This window comes from Xenopus laevis, chromosome 6S, assembly GCF_017654675.1.
Source record: "Xenopus laevis strain J_2021 chromosome 6S, Xenopus_laevis_v10.1, whole genome shotgun sequence".
Lineage (NCBI taxonomy): Eukaryota > Metazoa > Chordata > Amphibia > Anura > Pipidae > Xenopus > Xenopus laevis.
The window spans coordinates 49,406,216-49,422,717 of NC_054382.1; the positions used below are offsets into that span (position 1 = coordinate 49,406,216).

At 37.2% G+C, this 16,502-nt stretch overlaps 1 protein-coding gene across 1 annotated transcript in view; it reads right to left on the reverse strand.

Moving 5' to 3' along the window:
* LOC108719696 (contactin-associated protein-like 2) overlaps positions 1-16,502 on the reverse strand; it is a 1,103,988-nt gene that overhangs the window by 951,509 nt on the left and 135,977 nt on the right. The window lies entirely within an intron of this gene.

Sequence of the window (16,502 nt, forward strand, 5' to 3'; positions counted from 1 at the left end):
GGGGGAAAACTAAATTATTTGATCCACAGCTGCCAAGAGTCCAAGTTGGAGCTGTCATCAATTAGACACCAGTATTTATTGTTTGTCTCATCTCTGCTTCAGTCTGTAGTGGCCAGAGCATGATCTGCATGTGAATAAAATGTTATGAACTGTATTGGTCTCTGTTAACTAGGTGTCTGAGAAATCTATAAAATATTTTAACTGGGTTTAATGAATATTGGATGTCAATCATTAATAATTAAACCAAAGCAATCAGGGGGCACATAGCAATTCTCTCCTGCATGGCCATAACTAGTCTGAGCACTGCAGAATTACATTTCCTATGGCCACACGTCACCCACTGCTGAGCAGCAGATTCATCATAAACCTGACTTGCTTGATGATAGGGAGATAATTTGGAATAGAAGGTAAGCAGGCATGATGCCAAAGCCATCTAAAATTTCATCTGAGGACAATAATAATAACAATGAGCTACCGCAGAAGTATTTCAATGTTAAAAGCAACGGCCCAAGTTAAATAATGTTGGTATTTTGCAACAGCATACGTAAAGTACAGTTATGGGAACTGTTAATGCTGACTGCTTGAGACCTGGATAATGGATCTTTTCATTATTTAGAGCTTCATACCTTAGCTAGAAGATTAGGTAAACATTAAGGGGCCGATTCACAAAGGGTCGGATATCGAGGGTTAATTAACCCTCGATATTCTACTGGGAATGAAAATCCTTCGACTTCGAATATCGAAGTCGAAGGATTTTAGCGCAAATAATGCAATCGAACGATCGAAGGATTATTCCTTCGATCGAACGATTAAATCCTTCGAATCGAACGATTCGAAGGATTTAAAACCAACGATCGAAGGAATATCCTTTGATCGAAAAAACTTAGGAAAGCCTATTGGGACCTTCCCCATAGGCTAACATTGAGTTCGGTAGCTTTTAGATGGCGAACTAGGGGGTCGAAATTTTTTCTTAAAGAGACAGTACTTCGACTATCGAATGGTCGAATAGTCGAACGATTTTTAGTACGAATCCTTCGATTCGAAGTCATAGTCGTAGTCGAAGGTCGTAGTAGCCCATTCGATGGTCGAAGTAGCCCAAAAACACTTCGAAATTCGAAGTTTTTTTTTACTTCGAATCCTTCACTCGAAGTTAGTGAATCGGCCCCTAAATATACATAATAGGCTGGTTCTGTTTCCAATAGGGATTAATTATATCTTTGTTTGGATCATGTACAAGGTACTTATTATTATAGAGAAAAAGGTAATCATTTTTAAAAATTTTCGATTATTGGATAAAATGGAGTCTATGGGGGACGGCCTTTCCATAATTCTGAGCATTCTGGATAATGGGTTTACCAGATAACTGATTCCATGCTGTCTTAAGCAATGACGACTGGACAAACCTAATTTGGAATTTTAGACAAAATAGAGCATTATTTGTATTTGTTTTATTCCCAATGAATCTTGCTTATTGACTATTAAGTATTAACATAAAACCAATAACAATGCAGTCTGTCTCCTTCTAATGAAATTATTGACCTGGTATTACTTGTTGGTTTACTTGTTGGTCATGATATACTGGGAGAAGCCTTTGGTGGTTTTCGGGCAAAAATTCGAGTTTTCGGGTGGAAAATCTGAAAAATTTGTATGATTCATATGATTCATGATTTCACGAACCGGAATTATTTGGGAGAAAGTATTAATAAATAATGGGAAATAATCAGTGCACATTTGTTTGGAGTTTATATCAGAAAATAATGAGAAATTTGATTTTGATAAATAACCCCCCTGAGTATTTGACTAGGACTGCAGTTTCTTATCAAGCACTGTCTTTGTGTCAGGATGTCATGATTTGTGCTGTGCTTTTCCAATTATATGTTATGAGTCAATGTGAACATGTATTGAACCCAGCTAGGGCATGTACTGAATAGTATCCACTGAATATTAGCTTTGTTTTTCACTTTAGTAATTTGTTTTAGATTTTTTTACCATCTCACTAGCACCTTGATTATAATTTCACCAAGCTGTAATATCATGGATGAAATGTACCATATCTAAGTTAGAATTTGATGAGTAAATAAGCAGGATTTCATACATTGGCTATTTATTAAAGTACAAACTATAAAAACAATTTCAAGTCAGGGAAGGAATGTAATCTATATTTGCAAAGGATGCCTTGTAAATTGTATAATGGTATACACATTATGGCACAATTAGCCTTAGTTCTTAGACTACACGTCTAGTGCATTAAAACTAAACTATCAGTTGAAGGATAAAGTTCAAAGAAATATCTGAAAATCAAAAACATCAGCCAGAATACTTATTAAACATACATGAGAAAACTCTTGCCTCCAACTGATTCTCCTTTCATTTTGGCAGATTCCTTTTAATTGCAATAATTTGACAAATGTATTAATTGAGCTGAGCTAGTTCAACATAAAGCCATGTTAATGGCTAGTGATGAGAGAGTCTGTCAATTAAGACACACATTGAAGTCAACAGGCATCATTTTTTTTAATGTGTGCCGGTTTTTCTTGTGACTTTTGTCTCAGCGACAATTTTGTCAAAATATTTGGTGGTGTTTTTGCCACAGATTGAGAAGAAATTAGCAGATGGCAAAGTGCGGAATTTCGCCACAAATCCAAGGCTGGCAAAAAATCACTATGGCTAAACCATTGTATTTCTCTCTATTATTTAAGTGTTTAAATGTTTTTTACATGGCAGTATAATTGTATGCATTGGAATATACTTTTTTTTTATTGTTGTGGTAGTCTGCCCCTGCCAAAGAATATTTAAATTGGTAATACAGAATGATTCTACCATTCCGTGACCTAAAATTCAATTCAGTGAGATATATTTGCTAACAAATAAACAATAGGAACAAGGAATAATAATAACAGAAAAATGACACAAATAGGAATATATTTGAGCACACCCATGTGTTCTCTAGCAAGCCACCAATTCCTAAGATTTATGGTTAAAAAAAATTTAAGTATGCTGAACATTATTTATAACAGATTGTTTACTTTCATTATTTTCTCACTAGCAAAATAAAATATAACAAAAGATAAGCACATTATTTTTTTTTCCTTGGCAAATTTATTCTGTATTTTTTTTTACCAAGACAAAATAAATATGCATATGAAAAAATATTGTGCTGATTTGCCCATGTATTAGCATTTGTACAAGTTGATATTATATAGAAAAATAATATCAAATATATATTTGATATTCAACATGGATGTACAATAGAATGGTGAATAAGTTGCAATGCCAATCCTCTGTGCATATATAGTAGGGTAAAATGTTAAATGTTTAATGCATATGTGTATTTAAAGTGTAACTAAAGTCTAAAATAGAATAATGCTAGAAATGCTGTATTTTGTATACAAAACAAACTTACTGCACTAGAAGCCTAATCAAACAAATGATTTATGCTTTCAAAGTTGGCCACAGGGGGTCACCTTCTTGTCACTTTGTTAAACATCTTTCCAAGACCAGGACTGTGCACACGTTCAGTGTGGTCTGGGCTGCTTAGGGATCATCATAAATTACCAAAACAGCACAAGTCAAGGCAAGGGAGCATCTGAAATTTCCTATCCACAGCAGTCAGAGCAAGTATATGAAGGGAGAATTTCCCTGCATACAGACAGGTTTCTTATAAAAATGGTACACATTTTTTAATTAACGTATATTGGAGATAGGTTTCTTTTTCATTAAAGAAAGTAAAAATTTAATTTTATTATTTTGCCTTTACATCCCCTTTAATGGTTAATGCAGATATTTTCAGGTGCACCAGTAGGGGGAGCTAGAGGGTAGCTTTTGGCAGGAAGAGTCCCCAGGGGGTGGAGGAAAGGAGATTATAAAAGGGAAGGTTGCAGGTGAGGAGTGGGAGATGCATCGGAATGAAAGAGGGCAGCAAGCTCTGCGGCAGTTGAGTCATTGCCTGGAGGAGTTACTGAACTTAGATAGTCAGAAGGCTGGTGGTAATTAGTACAGTTTAGTGGGTGTAAGGTAGACAGTGATTAGCATGGGCAGCTATGACCCCTATGAGAAGGTAGTGGGCACAGTGTGCTTAGTCGGAAACCCACCAGTCAAGGCCTAAGAGGCAAAGCTTAGCTCGATAATGCTGGCCAGGACTCGGGAGGGGTGTCTGTGAGATTAAGCCCCCCTGACAGTGTGCAGTTGCAGTGAGAGTTCAAAGTGAAAGATTGGGGATTAGAGCCCTGCTGATGATATGCTGTGCTATTGAGGGCCATGACCAATAAAGGAAGAAGTGTTTATTTATTTATTTAAAAAAAAATTTTTATTTCAAGTCAGGATTTTTATTTTTGGTCATCTCTTCTGCATACAAGAACATACACATTGAGATGATATTACCTTACTTTCCCTTTCTGCTCCCAACCATACCTACACATCCAGTGCATATGACACCTCACACAAGGATTTAAGCTTATATAAACACATACTGTACTACAATACACACATTGCAGTAAAAATGATACAGCAAAAGTAAACAATATTCAAGAAAAACAGACCGTTTCATATACAATTCTACAGTGTTTCTCAGAATAATATGCTATTCACTCTTCAATTTATTTTATTTGTGCAAGGAAAACTTTTATCTATTAATCTTCTATTATAAGGTGCACACAATTTTTCTGTGCAAACAGAATTCCCATAAAATACATTCAATGCAATTAGTTTATATACTGTATATCCACAAAAAAATTCACATAATATATATATTTTGTGCAAATAATTTGTATATTACTATCCAACCTTAAAGGCATAGATCAGTGTGAAAATAAAAACTGTGTAAATAGATAGGCTGTGCAAAATAAAAAATGCTTCTAATATAGTTAGTTAGCCAAAAAATGTAATATATAAAGGCTGGAGTGAACAGATGTCTAATAAAACAGCCAGAATCCAACTTCCTGCTTTTCAGCTCTATAACTCTGAGTTAGTCAGCGACTTGAAGGGGGGCCACATGGTACATTTCTGTTCAGTGAGTTTGCAATTGATCCTCAGCATTCAGCTCAGATTCAAAAGCAACAGATATGACCCATGTGCCCCCCCCCCCTCAAGTCTCTGATTGGTTACAGCCTGGTAAGCAGGGTAACCAGTCAGTGTAAACCAAGAGAGCTGAAAAGCAGGAAGTAGTGTTCTGACTCAGTGGCGTAACTACCGAGGAAGCAGACCCCGCAGCAGCGGGGGGGCCCGGAGTACAGGGGGCCCGGACGGGGCCTGCTTCCTCAGTAGTATGGGGATACCCACATACCTCTCAACCATTTTTTACAGCTCAACCCGCTGTCCCCAGAGCCGGATTACCCGCTAGGTACCGCACCTGCCAAGGGCCCGCCTAGCTCTAGGGGCCCGGGCCTGGATAACAGGAAAAATTCACATATGCAGTGACGCCGTGTCGCGTGAACGTTGCAGCACGGACAAGGGCCGGATTCAGTCTCCAGCAGAGAGAGACGTCACATCACACAGCTGAGCGTCTCCCTGGTTGTAACCCCTCCCACATTTCTCAATACTCTTCTGTGTGTGCACGGAGGGTCAGAACAGTCTGTGTCCAACCGTGCCCTGTGCAGCTTCCAAGTGTTCAAAACAAATTATGTGTTTCAATGGTATTTGCTTTCTGGAAAATAAGCGGCACATGAAGATTTAAAAGTCATGAATTTATTTTCAGATTTTTAAAAAATCTGAAAATGCGTGTAAAGTAACTGTTTAGTTATGTCCCATAATGAAAGATACAAAACGATGAAAGCAATTTCACCTCCCGTTATATGAAACTCTTCCACACAAACCTAGTCACAGCCTTTGAAAAGAAGGTCGTATTGCTGGTGCAGCATTAACCAATCACAAGGCAGATTACGAATGAGGCTTGGAACTCATCCAGTGTGTGTAGAAAACTTTGGTGTCTTTCTTCTGCGTGTGAGCACATAATTCAGGTAGGGGTCGCCCCGATTGTATTAATATTTCTGATGCTGCTATGGAATATCATTTTTATTACCATATATACTCGAGTATCAGCCGACCCGAGTATAAACCGAGGTACCTAATTTTACCTACGAAAACTGGGAAAACTTATTGACTCTAGTATAAGCCTAGACACAACTACAGCCCTGTCTCCCAGCAGCGCACATTCTGCCAAAGCGACCCCCTCAGCGATCAACCGGACTTCTTTGCAAAGTTGATGGTGACAGAGAATTGCCAAACGGATTACTGTGTGCATTGTCCCACTGTCCCACTACCATGTGCAGAGGGTGCTGTTTGATATTGCCTTCACTGTTAATCTTTCGTATAACCAACAGAGGGTGCTGTGTGATATTGCAGTCACTGTTATTCTTTCATATAACCAACAGAGGGCGCTGTGTGATATTGCAGTCACTGTTATTCTTTCATATAACCAACAGAGGGTGCTGTGTGATATTGCAGTCACTGTTATTCTTTCATATAACCAACAGAGGGTGCACTGTTATTCTTTCATATAACCAACAGAGGGTGCTGTGTGATATTGCAGTCACTGTTATTCTTTCATATAACCAACAGAGGGTGCTGTGTGATATTGCAGTCACTGTTATTCTTTCATATAACCAACAGAGGTTGCACTGTTATTCTTTCATATAACCAACAGATGGCGCTATATAAATATATACAGACAGTTAAAATACTGTAGACCCTATTTTGGAAAAAACAGAAAGCAGCAAAGGACTTTGCACTTAGTGTAAAGGCAGCTGTGACATATTTGTACAGGGCTTGACGTGACTTTTTTTTTTTAGTATATATTTTTTTGTTTTAGTATATTTTTGAAGAGTGGGATTGGGACTGTGACTGGCTCGTGAGGGGGGAGGAGGGGGCAGTCAGGCCAGGCTGGCAGGCGGTTCTGTAGCTATTTGAAAGTGATCTGGGGGTAAAATTGAAAAGGGTCTGTGGGGCTGCTGGGGCAGTGTGTGGGACTGTTGAACTGTTACAGGGAGGGGGGCAGATAGAACTGAGATAAAAAAAACTACAAAAAACAAAGAAACTACAAAAAAAACCTACAAAAAATCCAAAAACCTACAAAAAAATTATTTGGGGACAAAGTCATTTGTAAAGGGTCTCTAGGAGTGGCACTGTGCAAAACTGTAATAATAGAAAAAAACACAGAAATAAGTTCAAACTTTCATAACCTGCCAAATTGTGTAAAATGGCCACAAAAATGGGCGTTGTCCGACACTGCTTTAACCCCTTTCCTTGCCTTAATGTTCAAAGTTGCAGTTGTGCCATCTGATTCTCCCACTATTATATATGTGCAGAGGGGGCCCTGAAAATATTTTTTGCAGGGGGGCCCTGGCATCCGAAGTTACGCCACTGTTCTGACTGACATGTTATACATCAAATCACTCCAGCCTTTACACATTACATTTTTGGCTAATTAACTATATTAGAAACATTTTTTATTTTGCATAGCCTATTTTCCCAGTTTTTATTTTTACACTGAACAATTCCTTTAAAGGTCTCAAACTACAAGTACAAAGTGTTTAAACCATAATACTTTTTCTTCCATAACCATCTCCATTTTTCCTATTGTTCCTTACACCTCCTTTACCTCAACCAGACTAAAAAAGGACCAGGATTAAAGTACTGTAACTGAATTCCTATACAGACCCTATCATTTTCAGATCCAAATGGGGACAATTAAAATATCATTTTATAAACAGTAGTTAAAAACAATATCATCCCCACAAGATTAAAAAATCACTTATATATTTCAAAATCTCACAGCACAGGGTATGAAACTATTACAGAATCTAGCAGTACAAGCATGAATGCTGCAATACCTCTTGTCAGATGGCAGATCATCAAAAAAACTTTAAAAGGATGTGACTGGTCCACTACTATGCTGGATACCTCACTGGCACATTGTTTGTTAAAAAAATCTTAGATTGATAGTAAGGTTCCACCAATTATCTGCCATTTTCACCCCTCTGCGATCAGCAATGCTACAATTTCCATACCACACCATAATAGAGTTTGTCAATACACTCTCAATGACTCCCTTATAAAATTACTCTAATACACATCTGGGGAGATTTGCTTTATTCAGTCTTCTAAAAAGGAAAAGTCTTTGTTGTGCTTTGCTAACTACAGCAGAGGAGTTAAGACTCCATGTAAGATCATCTGAAATATAGACCCCAAGGAATTTAGTATTGCTAACAGTCTCTACAATGGAGCCATTTATATGAAGAGAGCGAGTTTTCCTAAAATCGATTATTAACTGTTTTGTTTTTCCCACATTTAGGGCCAGATTGTTTTCAGCACACCAAATTACCAGCTGATCAACCTCCTCTCTATAATCTGCTTCATTATTTTCTCTAATAAAACCTATCACAGTTGTATTATCAGCAAATTTAATAATATGGTATGGAATATATAGTATAACAATATGTTGAAACCCCACGGCCTCAGTTTGATGAATATGCTGTGGAAGGGAGAACTTCCTGCACAGAATCTCACTTCTGATGTGGCAGACCTTTTCTTCCACAATGGTGGCATGAATGGCATAGCCACAGCTGCTTTATACATTCTGTAGAAGTATAAATCCTCTATAACTGTAAGTATGTCTTATTGCTTGCACTGGTACAAGAAAGAAAAAGAAAATACCTAGAAAAAAATATACTAGAGATTAAGGAGCCATTATGGTTTATTTTCTTGCAACAACGCAGTTGTGCTTGACTACTGTCAGTTGCTAGAAAAATCCCATTTATTATTTATGGGTAATTAACATTTGTTTCTTGCACTTCCTTTTAATTGCACTTGGCTCAGCTGCCTTGCTTTTGCCTCTAGTTCTGAACCGAGAGCAGTTGCACCTTTTGATGCAGGCCACTGTGGGAATCTTGGAATTCTGGCCACCTCAAAATCAAGCAGTAGTGGACCAAGCTAGAGGGCTGCACTGGTTCTTTTTGTTAGGCCCCTACCTGACCCGTACCAGCAATTTTCCCCTATTGATCTGCTACCGACCCTATCTGCAATAGGCCAACTTACCTTTCCGACCCAGGCGACACGCAAAACCAGAATTGACGTCACGCTGGCACTGAATCTGTACGAAAATGTAAATAAACTGGTGGAACCACAGGAGAGGATTCAAACTTTTGTTGGGTAACCAGCTGGGTTACCCATGGACTGCCCGCACATCCAGGTAATCGAAACCTTTTACCGAAACCCGACCACCCTGCGGGTATTCAGCGGGTACCTGACCTGGTGCAAGACACAGTTCAGTGGTATGATAGGGTCCCAGCAATATACCACCCCAAAACTTCATTGCACAGTGGTGCCAGCTGTCCTAATCATCCAATCCATGTGCATCTCCAAGCACCTTCTCTGTTATCACACATAGCAGAGCTTTTATACTCTGATCACATGTTCTACTTCATTAAATGTCAGAGAGGGCACACAATATGGCAAACTCATGAAGTTTAAATATGAGATGTATTTTCTCTGCAGCTGAAACTGCAGGATAGATATTTCCTGCAACATATTATTCAAGCACTGTGCTATTACAGTTCTTCTGGTGATTTGTATTATTTCTTCAGGGGACAAGAGATGACAGCTTTTTTCACCCTTTCAAAAAATATACCCTGGTATAATAGATTGTAATTTACTGTATATTATTTATAGTATTGCCGAACCTCTTAAGTACATCTTAAAAAATAACAGTGGTTAACAAGTGTCTTTTTCACACTGGCCAATTGCATTGGCAAAAATTACTAAAATCTTGTGCTAAAAAATAGCTTAGCTTTGCTACCAAGTTCTATCTGATATAATATTATGTAGGGACCTATAGGATATGGAAAACTTCCACTTAGCGAAGGCCCTGATCCTGGTGTGAGTCACAATGTAACCCATACTCATATCACTAGCTGGACATTTACTACTTTGGTCTGGATAACCCAGATTAGCATTACAATTACATTGCTCCTCCCTTATAAAAAATGATCCCACAATTCTGATCAACCTAAAAAGATTATCACAATATAGCACATGACCCCAGGCACATGTACCCACATAAAAATACCCAAGGTTTAGCAACCTTAACACAAACACAGATACCAGCAGTATTATACTGGTGGATAATTTCTTTTGATTCTAAGAACCCTCAGGATAACTCATACAAGAAGTAGCTGCAAAATGTGGTTTAATATTCTTGTTTTATATATAATCCAGTCAGTTTAAGAGGGAGCAATTTCTCTGAATTGTCAGAGAACAACTCAATGTTTCCCTCCGATTATCTTGGACTAATTATTTTAAAATACAGCGATCAGCAGTCAAATCTGCAACTGCCGGTAGAAACCAATGATATCGAATTTTTCCAAAGAGATAAGCAGATCCAACTTAACGTTCACACATTATCTGACCCATAGTAAAGATAAAGCAAACTGAAAATGGAATATTCCCTTTCTATAGCATAAGCAATTACATTTAATTCTACCTCATTTACAGGTTGGTTGTATCTGACATCAAGTTGATTCCATAAGCCTTGAAATCAATGCATGACCATTTGCTCTAACAAAATAGCATGATTCAACTTCTGAGGAGAAAACATTAATTTTTTGTTTATTTGTATTTATAGTTACAAAGCAGGCTGTGGTTTCTGGCATGCTTGTGATGAGACATGACATATTTAAGACAGACCATGAAAATTGAAATTATAAATCAATGGGAGCTATCCCACCCAAAATGCAAACTATTTATTCAATTAAAGCTTTCAGGTTTTTTTTTTTTTTTAGCTTGTCAAACCCTTTAAAATGACGAATAAAATGCCAATTTGAGGTATTTGTATTTTATTCATTGTTTTATTTGATGTTTGCACTTGGAGATAAAGGTGCAAAAAGAAAAAACAACAAAAAATATATTAGTCTGGGCAACAAGAAATGTCATATCTATATATAGGAATATTTCCTTTATCATTGCCTTTTAGCCTTCTACTTTTTCAAAGAGGTTTTCTATAATTTGAATCTCCAACTTCCACGCTCCAGTCAACTAAAAATCATTTAAAGATTACATAATACAGTTGTCACATAGAGAGTGTATTGGAGTAGCACATTTTTCTAAAGGTATGTATCCAGAAAATGTTCTGCATGGGTGGGACAATAGATTGTAATAAAGATCAAGATCATATTATTTGTTACAGCTTTAATAGTACACTACCCTTCATGATGAACAGTTTGCTGCTTGCCTGGTGCTAGAGTTCAGCATGTGGTGAAACGAGTAGACAGGTTATTGGGAGGGGCTGGGGAAGACCCACAGTCTTGGTACACATAGATACCAATGACAAAGTTAGAAGAGGTGGTGAAGTCCTCAAGAATGATTTTAAAAAACTTGGTGTAAAGTTGAAGGCGAGGACTTCCAAGGTAATTTTTTCAGAGATATTACCTGTGCCACAAGCAACGTTAAGAAGACAGTGGGAGCTTAGGGAGATTAATGCATGGCAGAGATATTGGTATAGGGAGGAGGGTTTTGAGATTACTGGGCTGATTTATCAATGGGCTGCACCTCAATTATGATGGTCTAGCTGCTTTGGGGAGAAGATGGCTAGAGGGTTGGAGGAGATTTTAGATGTGCGTGGGGGAGGGTTCAGTAAAGGATTCCATGGAAGACAGGTTAGATGAGGTAGAAAAGGAGGAGGAGTATGTATGTTGCTTTTAGGTGTAATGCAGCCTCTTTTAAAGATCAGGACAAGTTTAAATACGAGGCCACAGTCCTGGTTACTCTGTCCTGCCTCCATCTTTGTGGTGTCCCAGGTTTAGTAAATTAATAGGCAGTACGTTTTGGGACAACTCCCCCATCTATATTTTCCAATTTCTCCTAACTATCGAATGGATTTGAGCACTTTGGTCAAAAAATTTCTCCTAATCATTGGTCACAATTTTTTAAAAAAAATCCATTCAGCAAATGAATCACACTCACACAATTTATGAAATTACACTGCACTTTAATCTTAATTTCATCTAAAATAGGAATTTTGAATGAATTTATAATCCCAATGATTGTACTCTAATTATTTAAACATGCTTTAATTAGTACCTTATACATAATTAATTGGTAATTTTTAATTTATTATCCAAATATGAAAAGGATTAATTGCACTGCACTTTAGTTTAATTCTCCAATATATGGCACATATTGTATATATAGACACAATTGTATGTTTTCTTAACCACTGAGTGGTATTAAACTATTTTCTTAGTGACTATTGCTACTTGATATGCTAGTTACAAGCAGGGGAACTTTTCTCTTAAAAAATTCTTTTGCAATGGCTCTAGTGATCTCTAATGGCCCTGAATGTAAAGCAAATGTGCAAGTAACTGAATCACTGTGCAATAGTGACCATAAACTTATGTAATTTAATGTGTGGTGCAAAAAACAAATACAAACTGTGCAACAAAAACCCTGAATTTCAGAAATGAAAAATGATTTTAAATCTCTAGTGTTCTCAATTTATTCCCTCAAGAAGTAAATGTAGAAGCACCAAGAACTATTATATGTGGCTTAATATAGAAGTAAAGTAGTTAATAGGAAAGAAGAGAAAGGCATTTAAAAAAACTACAAGTCTGTGGGGACTAAAGCTGCATTTAACAAATATCAACACTATAATAAATGTTGTAAAACCTCAACCCAGAAGGCAAAGATAAGAAATGAGGAGCACATTGTTGTAGAGGCTAGAGAAGTATATTAAAAAATAAAAAGATGCGGGCTGAGTGTTACTCCTTTAAATAATGGTACAAGTAACAGATACAGAAGAGGGAAATGTGCTAAATCAGTTATTTTCTTCAGTGTATACAATAGAGGAGTCAGAGCTCCCAGGCTCACTTCATAGCTGCACTGTTGGATCCTCTCAATCTAGTCAGTGGCTGACTCGGTATTTGGTTCATAAAGCTTTAAAAAAACTTAATGTGAACAAGGTGCCATGGTCAGATGGCATACACCTCAGTGTTCTAAGACAGATTAGTTCTGTTTTAGGCAGACCCCTATTTCTGATTTTCTTTCAGATTTGCTTTCAGCTGTTTTGGTACCTATGGATTGGGGGAAAACTGATGTAATTCCAATATTTTAAAAGGGATTACATTCAAAATGCTGTCCTAATGAATGGCATTATGAGCAGCAATCAGCATGGCTTTAGGATAGGTCATGTCAGACAAATTCTATTGCTTTTTATGATGAGGTAAGTAGGAGGCTGGACAGTGGGGTAGCAGTAGATGTGATCTATTTGGATTTAGCCAAAGCATTTCATAACATGCCCCACAAACGACTGCTTTCTAAACTAAGATATGTTGGTCTTAATTAAGTCATTTGCACATGGATATGAAAATGGGTACAGAGAGTGGTTGTTAATGGTACAATCTTTACTGGGGGGTAAGATTCTTAGTGTGGTCCCTCAGGGCTCTGTATTGGGTCCAATTTTATTTAACTTGTTAATTAATGACTTAAGGGAGGGTATTGTGAGTAATGTATCAGTGTTTGCAGATGACCTAAAACTATCCAGCCCAATAAATTTTATCCAGGATGCTGTATCCTTGTAACAAGATCTTGACAAACTGACAATCTGGGCAGCTAAGTAGCAGATGAGATTCAATGTTGATAAATGTAAAGTCATGCACCCGGTATGTAAACATATCCAAGCTACGGACTGCACTAGGCAAATCCATGATGGAATAGAACCTTGATGTCCTTGTAGATAATAAACTTGGCTGTAGCAAGCAATGCCAGTCAGCAGCATCAAGGGGAAATGCGATCTGTGGGAGGAGGGGGGCTATTCTTCCACTGTACAGACCACTGGTAAGGCCCCATCTAGAATATGCTGTACAGTTTTGGTCTTCTGTGCTCAAACAAGACATTATTGAAACAACTAAGGAACTAAGCTGGTAAAAGGTATGGCAAATTTTAGCTATGAGGAAAGACTGGCCAAGTTGGGGCTGTTCACGCTGGAGAAGAGGCGCTTAAGGGGTGATATAACTACTGTATTTATAAATATATAATAAGTTCTGTAATGCTTTATTTACCAGTAGGTCTTTCCAGCTGACACAAGGCCACCCATTCCCATTAGATAAAAAAGGAGGTTCCATCTAATATTTGGAAGGGGTTTTTTAAAGTGAAGGCTGCAAAGATGTGGAATTCTCTCCGTGAACCAGTCATACTGGTTGATACAATGGATAGTTTTAGAAGGGGCTGGATGGCTTTTTAGCAAGTGAGGTTATGGAAGATAGCTTGTAGTACAAGTTGATCCAGGGACTAGCTTGATTGCCATCTTGGTGTCAGGAAGGAATTTCCCCCCTCTGAGAGGCTTCAAATGGGTTTTATGATTTCCCCTGGATCAACTAGCAGTTAGGCAGGTTATATATAGACTTAAAAGGTTGAACTTGATGGACACGTGTCTTTTTTCAACCTAAAGCTGGTCATAGACGCAAAGATCCGATCGTATGAATCGAGGATTCGTATGATTTTTGGACCGTGTGCGGAAAGTCCCAACATTTTTCATCTGGCGGAGATCGGTCGTTTGGTAGATCAGACAGGTTAGAAAATTTCTGTCTGCATGTATTGCCAATCGTACGATTTTCAGTGGAAGACTGTCACTAGCTTTGTCGGACATAGATATCATACAATTGCTGTCAGGGGCAGAACATTGGCTGATCTGTTCTTTTACTACTTTATTTGATCTGACTGGTAAGACTTTGATCAGAATGGTTAGTGGCAGGTCGGGAGATGGGGAAGTCCGATTGTATCTAGCTTTACTTACTATATAACTTACTATATTACTATGAGGTATGGTATCTGTTTTCTGGAACCCCTTTTTTACAGAAAGCTTAGAATTACAGAAAGGCCATCTTACATAGACTCTATTTAATCCAAATAATTAAAAATGATTACCTTTTTCTCTGTAATAATAATAAAACAGTAGCTTGTACTTGATCTTAACTAAGATATAATGAATCGTTATTGGAAGCAAAACCAGACTATTGGGTTTATTCAATGTTTACATGATTTTCTAGGCTTAAGGTATGAAGATCCAAATTACAGAAAGATCTGTTATCCAGAAAACCCCAGGTCCTGAGCATTCTGGATAACAGGTCCATTACCTGTAATATTTTTCTCTAATGTACCTGTAATTATTGCATTCTTCTGATATCATGCAAACAGGTATAAATATAGATCAGAAAAACAATTGGTATCTCCACATACAGTAGATGGAATTAAAAACTATATGGCACAGCAAAATTAAAAACTTTTTACTCTATTTCATGCTGCTACCCTACCACTGTTAAAAAGAAAGCATATTTTTATTTCATGGTTTCAATGTTTATATTGCGACTGCAACTTTCATTATCTGGTCGCCGGCTATATTATTACTACCTCAGAAAAACCTAAAAGCATAGAATGAATTGCAGGAAATGATCAGTGATTGTTGCTTGCATAAATGCTCAGCGCAATTAAGCAGGGCTTTCAGAAAACAATTACAATTATATCCCACACAATATATACAGTAGGTAATAATTTCCAGGGTACAAACGTCAATTTGACCATTTGTATAGTAGTTTGTAAGCATGGGCAGGAATGCCACTTAGTTAGATTTCAATGCATTATCACTTTGCGCAACAATAAGCAAGAAAGGGATATAAATGAATAAGAGATCATGCAATGATGAGCAAGTTACAGGAGCATGCATTGAATGTTGCAAAGTAAAAATTAAATACCAACACCAATAAACCTGTGCTACAATATGCAGGATATATTATTCATTAGGCACAATCATTGGCACAACATTTCGGGGGTTATTTATCAAAATCAAAATTTTTATGATTTTTTAAAATAAAATGTCTGACCAAACTAGAATCCACGATAAGATCTTATTTATTATTAAAAAAGCAGAATTGAATTGGATTGGGGGAAAACAATAAAATTGAGTGAAAACTCAAATCATATGATTTTTTCTGAGGTTTATCCCAAATTGCTAAATTTTTCGGGGGTTCTTCCCGAAAAGTCTGACATTTTTAGATTGTTGCCCGAGTCCGAATTTTTCGGAGTTTTGCCCAAAACGTCTGAATTTTTGGATTTTTTCCAGAAAAAAATTTAGATTTTTGCCCGAAAAGCCAGGCTAATTCCAGTGTAGACCACAGACTTCCAAATAGGATAGGGATTTCTCCCATTGACTTATACACAACCTTGGCAGGTCTGAGATGAAGGATGTCTGGATTTTGAACTTTTTGCATCCTTAAATAAATCTTGAAAAATTTGAGATTTTTTTTCTACTAATAAAATTGGATTTTATAGTAAAAAAAAAAACTGGCATATAAATAAACCCCTTATATGTTACTTATATAAATTACCCCCTTCATGTTACTGAGACATTTTCACTAGAATGAAGGGAATTGCTGGATGCAGCATTTTATAGGCTATACATGTAACCTTCCTAATGCACATGTACAACAACACACATACTGTACATATAAGTGTAATTATTG